The sequence below is a fragment of the Lissotriton vulgaris genome, chromosome 11 (genome assembly GCF_964263255.1).
Source record: "Lissotriton vulgaris chromosome 11, aLisVul1.2, whole genome shotgun sequence".
Classification (NCBI taxonomy): Eukaryota; Metazoa; Chordata; class Amphibia; order Caudata; family Salamandridae; genus Lissotriton; species Lissotriton vulgaris.
Window position 1 is genome coordinate 853,657,386 of NC_141699.1, and position 11,685 is coordinate 853,669,070.

Here is an 11,685-nt window from a genome sequence, read left to right on the forward strand (position 1 = left end):
TTAAAGGGTCCCGTGGGGAAAATAAAAAAAAAATGATTTTTCACGGTAGAAGCGCTTCACGGGCCGCGAACTGGGCCGCAAACTGGTAGCGAAACGGGAATTCGCCATTTTGTGCTTCGTTTTAATTAAATTACTAGGTATAAGGGGGTGCGGGAGACGTATCTTAATCCCCTCATGTTTTCTGAGGGTGGCTGAGGAGGCTCATATATGTTGATACATCTCTTCCAGCGGCTGTGCGTGAGCTTTTTTTTTTTTTTTGCTTCGTGACGTCTGTTAACGTTCGATTCGATGGAAATCAGGAAGTGTTGACTGCCAATTTGTCACTGCGATAAAATATTTTGTTAAAAATGAATCCTTATTGATAAACATTGTCTGCGCCATCTTGCCTTTTTGTCCAATGCCACAATTTTGTCGTGCACGGCAGCCATTTTAGATGCCTTGACCAGACCCACTCTCTGCACGCCGTCGATTCTCAGCACGGCTCCCCACCCTCGCAAGCATCTCCCCCACGCACTGGTCACCCCCGCTCTCTCTCTCATGCATCAGCCATATACTTCCCCCAATCTCCGCTGCTCTTCCCTGAGAATCACACCCTGTGCCCGCCCGACACCTCCCTTTCACCCTATTCACTACCGCACCCTCTGACACTCCTCTTCCTCTGTGTCCGATTGTCCAGGCCGGACCCAGGCTATCACCTAGCCCTGCGGATGTAGTTTATGGCCCCAGCTGTAGAGTATCCAGACATGCCAACCCTCCCGATTCAGGCGTGAGACTACTGATTTCAGTGCTAGTCTTTCGCCTCCCGATTCCTGCAAGGAAAAATCCGGGGGCATATTACCAACAACTACCGATAATTTTTGTCTCTAACTTGTTTAGAGACAAAAATTATCGCCGCACATCGGCGAATTTTATCGCACATAAACCTTGCTATTAGCAAGGTTTATCGCAAATGCGATAAAAAACGGCCGCAATGCATGAATATCGCTTAAAAGTCAGCGATATTCATGCATTATCCAGCAAATGCTCTTAGCCATGTTATCCACCTTCCATTGGATAACATGGCTAAAAACTGCTCTGTGCGTGAGCTTTTTTTTTTTTTTTTGCTGCGTGACGTTTGTTAACGTTCGATTCGATGGAAATCAGGAAGTGTTGACCACCATTTTGTCACTGCGAGTAAATATTTTGTTATAAATGAATCCTTATTGATAAACATTGTCTGCGCCATCTTGCCTTTTTGTCCAATGCCACAATTTTGTCGTGCACGGCAGCCATTTTAGATGCCTTGACCAGGCCCACTCTCTGCACGCCGCCGATCCTCAGCATGGCTCCCCACCCTCGCAAGCATCTCCCCCACGCACTGGTCACCCCCGCTCTCTCTCTCATGCATGGGCCATATACTTCCCCCCATCTGCGCTGCTCTTCTCTGAGAATCACACCCTGTGCCCGCCCGACACCTCCCTTTCACCCTATTCACTACCGCACCCTCTGACACTCCTCTTCCTCTGTGTCCGATTGTCCAGGCCGGACCAAGGCTATCACCTAGCCCTGCGGATGTAGTTTATGGCCCCAGCTGTAGAGTATCCAGACATGCCAACCCTCCCGATTCAGGCGTGAGACTACTGATTTCAGTGCTAGTCTTTCGCCTCCCGATTCCTGCAAGGAAAAATCCGGGGGCATATTACCAACAACTAGCGATAATTTTTGTCTCTAACTTGTTTAGAGACAAAAATTATCGCCGCACATCGGCGAATTTTATCGCACATAAACCTTGCTATTAGCAAGGTTTATCGCAAATGCGATAAAAAACGGCCGCAATGCATGAATATCGCTGAAAAGTCAGCGATATTCATGCATTATCCAGCAAATGCTCTTAGCCATGTTATCCACTTCCCATTGGATAACATGGCTAAAAACTGCTCAGGGCAGGTGTTAGGTTTTGGAGATATTCGCGCTTAGCGCGAATATCTCCAAAAGTTGGTAATAGGAGATAGCGATGGTTAGGGACTGTTTCCAGTCGCTAAAATCTTGGCACGCCCACTTTGCATGTCATTAGTGATAAATATCACTGATATGCAAAGCGGGGCCCAAGATGGTCGCTATCTCCTTTTAGCTGTCACTAACTGGTGTTAGCGACAGCTTGGTAATAGGGAGATCATTTTATCTCTTTTTTTTTGGCTTTTAAAGCCAAAAAAGCGGAAATAAACCCCCTTGATAATATGCCCCATGATTTCTCGGGGGTTTCAGCTGACAGGGCTTGGTATTGTGTTACGTGCTAATTCTTCCAGGAAACGTCAGAGGGTCGATGCAGGGGTTCTAGAAGGGGTGATAAACCATTTAAGCCTCATGAACAAGCGCATGGTCTTTTAAAGATTTGTGAAGTACTCGGGGCGGCGGTGTGTGTGTGCCCTCTTTCAGGAGCGGGCGGGGGGGCACTGCCAGCAACTTGCCAGGCCAGGCAGTGTTCAACACGTGCATCACCCTTTCTCTGCCTGCTATTGCGCTCCATGCTTCGGAAAGGTAAGAAAAAGAACGTGCATTTGAGTTTGAAATGTCCGATCCTGTAGCAGTACACTTGCAAAGCCCACACATGACAATAACCCGATTCAAGGCCCCATTCACCCGATTTTTTAAAAATATATAGCACTCCAACAAAGTTAGATTTTAAAACTTTATTAACTTTTAAATATAACGAACGCAACAAAAACTGTAAATATATTTAAACATTTTTTGAAATTAACCAGAACTATAACGATAACAACAATAATATAACTTTTATGCCTAAATTACGCAAACATTTAGCTAATCTGCTAAAGGGGGGAGTCGCCATTTCTTTACAATAATCAATAATGAAAAATCAACATCAATAGGGTTGTCCGTTTTCTCGATGCAGCACTATAGTGCAACATACACAGCACCTGGGTTGTCAAGAGTGAACAGGTCCTAGCTGCTTAACCAATGACTGACAAATGCTATATTAAACACTTACTATGTATAATACTTGCGTTCACAATAGTTTTACTTTACAAAATAGAACAAAAGATGTCCCCTGTAAGTAAACCCATATTAGCTGTTTCAGTTATTGAACATCCTAAGGTTTTATGACATGGGGAACAGTGGTGATATCCTGGGCGGGTGATGGAAAAACATCTACAAAGAAAACTATTACTATAACGATAACAACAACAATAATATAACTTTATTAACTTTTAAATATAACGAACGCAACAAAAACTGTAAATATATTTAAACATTTTTTGAAATTAACCAGAACTATAACGATAACAACAACAACAATAATATAACTTTTATGCCTAAATTACGCAAACATTTAGCTAATCTGCTAAAGGGGGGAGTAGCCATTTCTTTTGATATTTTTGATAATTCATCCGTAGCCTCTCTAATCTCCATTACAATATGTTTCTTGCTGTCGCTAGCTGATGAAAAAACTAAAGTGATAACTTTCTCATCCTTATTTTGTCTTTCTTTGTTCCTTAAGATGTTATCTGTGTCAACCTCTTCCGAGAATGCTGATGCGTTAGGGATTTCCTTGTGTTTCTTAATATCATTGGTGTCTGCACACTTCTTTGTCAATTCTGTGAACATGATAACTGCTTCATAAACAGACGATATCTTTGTTTAGTCATTAGTGTTAAGTGTGTCTGAAACTACAGTGCCCTTCTGTTTGTCTTTCTTCAGGCTCTACAGAGTTTTGTGTGTTGTTCTTTTGAGCGACAATTATTCCAGAGGTTTCAGGTTTACTTGTTTTGTCCTGCAGTGAGTTAACAGCTTTAGAGACTTCATGTTTATTTGCTATGTCCTGCTGTTCGTCAACTGCTTCAGAGACGTCAGCCTCATTTGTTATGTTTGACTAGATCCTGGACCTGCTCGGCCGCGCCCAAAATGGCGCCGGTGTAAATGGGACTCGTAACTGCTTGTTGTGTGCTGGTTGCCCAACCTTGATATCACGAGATACATATGCAGTTTTGAAGCACATGGCGGAGGCTCGTCTGCTGTAGTGGGGCGCCCCCTTATCGTTTCAGTCGCCATTCCGCCCGCTTTTGCTACACTGTGCATTTTCCGCCATTCAGCTGTTTACCGCCCGCTCTTACGGCTACAGCGTCTCGCTCACCATGTAGTTGAGTTGCTCCCACTCTTGCGGTGTAGCGATAGGCGGCTGCCACAGGACTCTTAAAATGGCGGCCGGCTCTTCGGATTTGGGCCTGGTCCAGTAAAATGGCCCTGGGACACCTTGGAACTCGGACGCTTGTCTGCCAGGGCTTGGGTTCCATTCTCGAAAGCGTCCCCTCAGCCTTGAAGATTGTACAAAAGTCTTGGGGGCCGTCGACTCCCGCAGGCTTCCGGTGGGGAGAGGCTGCCATGATTGCTTGCGGAATGGCCACGACGGAGCTACGAGATGGTGGTGCTCTCATGGTGACGCCAGCTTCAGTTTGAAACATCCAGAAACAAGGTGGGGCTTTCATCGTTTGGGAAAAAAAAATGTTTTAATCCAATGAAAAGTGTTATTTTTAGGTCACATGACCTAGTCTTACATCATTAGGAAAACAAAAGTAAAATGAACCAATGAAAAGTTTTATTAACAAGTCACATGACCTGTTATGCTTACGTTACGCGCTGCGCAGCGCGCTCTGGATCGTTTCCGGGAAGCTGCGCTAACGTGTCGCGTCATATGACGCATTACGCGACAATGCAGGTCCAGAATATAGTCAAAATGTCTCCACCAACCAGCGGTCGGAATACAACCACTTTCAGCAGTCCAAAAAGTTCGGTTAAATCTTAAGAGCGGGAGCAACTCAACTACATGGTGAGCGAGACGCTGTAGTCGCAAGAGCGGGCGGTAAACAGTTGAATGGCGGAAGAGGCACAGAGTACCAAAAGCGGGCGGAATGGCAACTAAAACGGTAAAGGGGCGCCCCACGACAGCGTGTCTTCAGGTCAAACGGATTGTGGGACAAGGTCCAGAATGGAAGAGTCATCAAAAGGGAAAAAAATCCGCCGGACCCCGGGAGCCGGCCGCCTATGCCGGGGGCGATCTCAGGCCACACCAGGGCAACACGACTTGGGGAGGGGGCAGGAGCCAAGCGCCCCCTCTCAGTCCGCGCCATCTCACCGCCCCTCGGGGGCCTCCGTCAAGCGGTTTAGGGAGGCACCGTATCACATTGTTTTCCAATGCAGTCAGGTCCACAAACGGACCCCACTTACTTTCAATAGTGAAGCTGCAGCAGGTGCAAATAAGGTTTAAACATTGTTACAAGCGCTGCTTAGAACTCTGAAGTATGGCACTCAACATCCAGGACTTATGCCATTTGTGTAAGGCAGTGACATCGAAGCAACTCAGGGACAGAAAGCATGAACGAACATTCACGTATGAAAATCTTATTTGGGGAAGGGGTAGAATCCAAACGCCCCCTCCCAGTTTGCGCCACTACACCGTATGTGGAAAATCTGAAGCCATCGTTCTACAAACTCTCAACGCTTGCTATCAGTGCATGAGTTTCATGCTCGATCGATTGAGCTAGCCGGATCGGGCAATAAAAAGTATAAAATAGTTATGTAAATAGTTATTTAATAAAATGTTTTACCCTGTTTATTTGCTGGTGTGTTGTCTATATTTATAATATTTGCATAGGGTTTGTCGTTATTTTGGGCGGGGTGGGTGGCGGAGTCGAGCTGTCTTGCAGCCCTCATGGTGTGGAGCTCAGTTCATTTCACTATTTTCGTATTTCTCATGAAGGGTTGTTCCTAATGTTTGTATTTTACCGAGGTCAAAAAGAGATCGAATTAGTGGTCTACTGATTTTGCTCAATTACTTTTATTTTTTTACACGATTTTTCACTATCTGCAAAGACTAAACAGAGTATTGCGACTTTGTGCTTGTTTGTAAATAGAGAATGATCCAAAGAGAACCAATTCTAAAACAGTAAATGCTTGGATAACAATCAATCAAATGGAGAGACAAGCAGGTACGACGGATTACAACGGGGGTAAAGGTCTGCGTTAACTACCCTTCACTATCTGCAAAGAGAGAGTACTACTAACAGAAAAGAGGGGAGTGGGGGGGGGGCAGCGTTCAAAGCACATCAGCGTGCTTAAACACGAAAACGTTTTTACCTATCACGTACTTGACATTTGACAGCTTTTGATATTTGCTATTAAAAAACCATTGAAATTCACAGAAAAAACCATAGGTTATAGTCGATATATAGTTAGGAATTTGCATTTACAAAACCTTGAAAATTCAATGAAAAAACCATTGGTTTTAGGCCATATATAGTTAGGGATTTGCATTTACAAAACCTTATTTTACTCGCATAAAACCATTGAAATTCCATATATAGTTAGATGCGCTAACTATATATCGCGCACCCGCAATCCACTGCTGATGATGTCACATATTACATCATTCATGACATGGCTAGTGACATCACTGATGACATCTCAAATGACATCACTGATAAAATCACTGATAACATCTCATTTGACATGACTGATCACATCACTGATGATATCATTCATGCGATAATACCATGAACCTCTTCAGACTCTAATATAACCTTAGATACAATCAGTGTAAACAGACAGTCACAGACTGTCACTCATCCATGGAGTTACTCACACACCTAGTCAGTTATGCCAAAAATCAATCACACCTCCATTTTCTCAACTATACAGTTATACACACCTTACTTATTCAAACATATACTAACACATATTTACTTTACTCTCTTATACAATCTCTGATACATGTTCACAATGATCCATACAGCCACTCACACATTCACTGGCTCTTATGCACAGTTATTTATAGATGTCAACTCTCACATGTACTGTGTTTTACATATGTACTTACTTTGACATGTAGCACTGAGATATCCATTCACTCACTAATACACTCATGCACAGTCAACCGCCCATACAGCTGTTTCCACATGCACTTTTGAATCCATACATATAGTGAATCAACTACTCACACATCTATGTACAGAGTCACACACCTCCCAGCCACCCATACACACACACTCAGTTTCCCATACAAATACTTGGACAACCAATCAATAACCCATACAGTTACTCATATAGCTACTGATCAACATATGCAGCAGTTTGTAGAACAACAGATATAATGATGCACAAATTAAAACAGTTTAGTCACTAACCCATGCACTCAGTGAGACACATTTAATCACTCACTCATACAGTTAGTCATGCACCTAGTAAATCCTTCATCCAGACACTTATATATCCACTCATTCTTCAATATGTAAAACATATTTTAACTTTACAGAAACATACAGTCACTGGATGTTGTCATCAGTGATGTCATCAGTGATGTCACTAACCATGTCATGAATGATGTAATATGTGACATCATCAGCAGTGGATTGCGGGTGCGCGATATATAGTTAGCGCATCTAACTATATATGGAATTTCAATGGTTTTATGCGAGTAAAATAAGGTTTTGTAAATGCAAATCCCTAACTATATATGGCCTAAAACCAATGGTTTTTTCATTGAATATATATATATATATATATATATATATATATATATATATATATATATATATATATATATATATATATATATATATATATATATATATATATATATATATCTCCAAAGTCCCACAGGTGAGGATGCACACAGGCTTCAGCAAATTTCCCAAACGCCACACTCAAGCCGGGATGTAGCCTGACGCGTTTCGGATAAAACTCTTTCTTCATAGGCCGGTTCCCAAGAGTACACAGCGTTTCAAACCACACCTTTATTTAAATAATGAGCTGCCTTACGAAAGGCCAGCTCTGCTCCAATGAACAGTCCCCAAGGTGTTCTGGGATATGCAGTGTGGTTAATTCTACCTTGTTAGGTGCTGCTATCTCAAGGTCCCAAATCACAGCCCTCTGATGGGCCCCGATTTGTGCGTGGTTCCTGGTGCTGTTGCCCCTTGATGCGAGCATGACAAGATTTCAAGCCCCACAGCCGCTCCTTACTGCGATGCTGCATCCTCCACGGCCGGGCAGCCGTGAAAATATAAAGCTCCAAAGTCCCACAGGTGAGGATGCACACAGGCTTCAGCAAATTCCCCAAACGCCACACTCAAGCCGGGATGTAGCCTGACGCGTTTCGGATAAAACTCCTTCTTCATAGGCCGGTTCCCAAGAGTACACAGCGTTTCAAACCACACCTTTATTTAAATAATGAGCTACCTTACGATAGGCGAGCTCTGCTCCAATGAACAGTCCCCAAGGTGTTCTGGGATATGCAGTGTGGTTAATTCTACCTTGTTAGGTGCTGCTATCTCATGGTCCCAAATCACAGCCCTCTGATGGGCCCCGATTTGTGTGTGGTTCCTGGTGCTGTTGCCCCGTGATGCGAGCATGACAAGATTTCAAGCCCCACAGCCGCTCCTTACTGCGATGGTGCATCCTCCACGGCCGGGCAGCCATGAAAATATAAAGCTCCAAAATCCCACAGGTGAGGATGCACACAGGCTTCAGCAAATTCCCCAAACGCCACACTCAAGCCGGAATGTAGCCTGACGCGTTTCGGATGAAGCTCCTTTTTCATAGGCCGGTTCCCAAGAGTACACAGCGTTTCAAACCACACCTTTATTTAAATAATGAGTTGCCTTATGATAGGCCAGCTCTACTTCAATGAACAGTCCCCAAGGTGTTCTGGGATATGCAGTGCTGTTAATTCTACCTTGTTAGGTGCCGCGATCTCAAGGTCCCAAATCACAGCCCTCTGATGGGCCCCGATTTGTGCGTGGTTCCTGGTGCTGTTGCCCCGTGATGCAAGCCTGACTAGATTTCAAGCCCCACAGCCCGCTCCTTACTGCGATGGTGCATCCTCCACGGCCGGGCAGCCGTGAAAATATAAAGCTCCAAAGTCCCACAGGTGAGGATGCACACAGGCTTCAGCAAATTCCCCAAACGCCACACTCAAGCCGGGATGTAGCCTGACGCGTTTCGGATAAAACTCCTTCTGCATAGGCCGGTTCCCAAGAGTACACAGTGTTTCAAACCACACCTTTATTTAAATAATGAGCTGCCTTATGATAGGCCAGCTCTGCTCAAATGAACAGTCTCCAAGGTGTTCTGGGATATGCAGTGCGGTTAATTCTACCTTGTTAGGTGCCGCGATCTCAAGGTCCAAAATCACCAAACTCGTGACACTGTGTCTCCGCTTGCTTGCAGAATGATGAGGGCAGACCTTCTTAGTGCAAAAATAATTTATTTCACCAGTGTACCTTCTTGACGCGTTTCGGCCGTCCAAGCGGCCTTGATCACATGACAACACTTAGTTTTTTCCCCACATTTTTAAAGTGCCAGTGCAAGCCCAATTCGAAAGACATAGAATAAATACTTTCATGGTCTAAGGGTCCCTTGTACATGGCGCAGATATAAAAGACATGAATGTGTACATATCAGCTTAAATGCTATAAAGTATGTAATGTACATTTTGCAATATTAATGTACGCTTTATAAAAATTATATTTGTACATAGTTACCAAAGTTCCTTGCTTAAATGCGTTATTGGGACCCAGTTTTTTATGACTCTCGATTGGTGAGATAAAGAAAAATTAGTGGTAAAAAAGTTGTTTAAAAATAAAAAAGCTCCCTAATTGATGAAATGAACTCATATCCCATTGTGTATTCCCTATTAATTAATCAAACACAGATAGATACCCCTAATCTGAACAAAAGCAAAAAAACCTAATATGTGTAAATATCGGTTCCGATATTCACATTCCCGAGGTCATATATCTAGAATTCAATCAATAATTTTGTAATATGACTCCCACAGCCGCCACTATTCTTCAGGGTCATTCTTACAAAGTACAAACTGTGGTTCTGTAGCTAATACTACAAATGTACAATGAGTAGCTTAAATGCTAACTACTGACATAGATCCCTGTCTAAATAAATATATAAAGTGACTTCGTGCTACTGTATCTGGGAATAAAAGGTAAAGTGACTTTGTGCTACAGTACCTAGGGATAAAGTGCAAAAGATGCTTGAAAGTGCAAATTTCATATTAATTCAAGTTTAAACAGGTTGGCACACGTATGCTATTATCCAATGGTTTTTCATCAAGTTTCTTGTGCGACCATTTGAGAGAAAAAGGCTGATGACTAAAAACATATATGCAAATACACAATAAATATCAATTTTTATACATAACAGTGATCCATTCTAAAATGACCAATAAAAAGACAAAAAGATAAAACTACCCTTCCGTCTAAAAACCAATCACTAAAATTTGGGGAAACCAATCATTAAAACTGTGTATTCATGTGCTGGTCTTCTATTCCGTAAACGTTGCCTAGTGATGATTAAGTGCTCTATTGTCCCTACCAACTTGTGAGAGTGCATTTATCAATTGCATCTCAGTTTTCTTAATGCTCTCTAACTCACCACTGGTTTCGTTGGGTCTGATGCTAGGCTGTGGGTGGGGGTGGGGTATATTGTCATAGAAAGGTATGAAGATCTTCTGTGGCGTTTAATCCACCCAAAGACTTAGAGTCGAACTCTAAAATATAAGTTGTCTCCAGACGTCGCAATTTGGCCTCTCTATCCCCCTCTTCTCATCACAGGAACAGCTTCAATAGCATAGTAACGTAGATGCTGCGGATTGCTACCATGTACTGCCTGAAAGTGCCTTGCAACAGGGTAGGTCTGATCCTTGTTAGTTATTGCCCTTAAATGTTGCAAGACACGTTTATGCACTGCCAGCTTGGTGCTGCCTATGTATTTTAGTTGACATTCACATTCTAAGACATAAACACAGTATTCAGTTTTACATGTTAAATGTTGTTTGATTTCTCTAATGTTCTTGGAAAAGGCAGTTGTGTATGTTTTAGTATTGCTTCCAAACTGGCAGGCCTTACATGTTAGACACTTGTAAAATCCCTTCCAGGTGGTCAACCACATGTCCCTCTGATAGCTCTCCTGACTATTCTTGGCCAGCATATTCCCCATACTCACAGATCTTCTAAAGGAGATGGAAGGATTAGCGGGCATCAGGTCACCTATCACAGGATCTTCTGGATAAAGTGCCAATTACGTCTTATGATGCTCCTATGTTCTTTCTCCTGTTTTGAGTATGTTAAAATGAGCCTTACAGGTTGTTGCTTTGTTTCTACAGCTGGCTGTGGGGGTCTTAGATTTATACACAAGGAGCTCCTCCCTAGTCCTCACCTGTGATTTCTTTATAGCAGCCTCCACTGTTTCCTTGCTGTAGCCTCTAGCTAGAAATCTAACACCACTCTCCAGTTGTTTAATCCTTGCATCCTCTGGATCACTGCAGATGCGTCGGATACGAAGCATCTCCCCGCAAGGGATGCTTCTAATTAAGTGTGAAGGGTGGGCACTCGATGCGTGTAAAAGTGTATTCCCTGCAGTTAGTTTTCTAAAAAGGGTAGTGGTTAAAACATTATTCTCAACTAAGATCTCAACATCTAAAAAGGACACTGTACGCTTGATGATGTTAAAAGTAAATTTTAAATTAAAATCATTCTCATTGATTTCATTGATAAATTCTAACGCACTGTCCTCACTTCCTCTCCATACAATAAAAAGATCATCTATAAACCGCATCCATGAGACTATTTTCGTGGTGTATACCTCTTCGTGTTTGCGCATGAGGACCAGCTCCTCCCACCA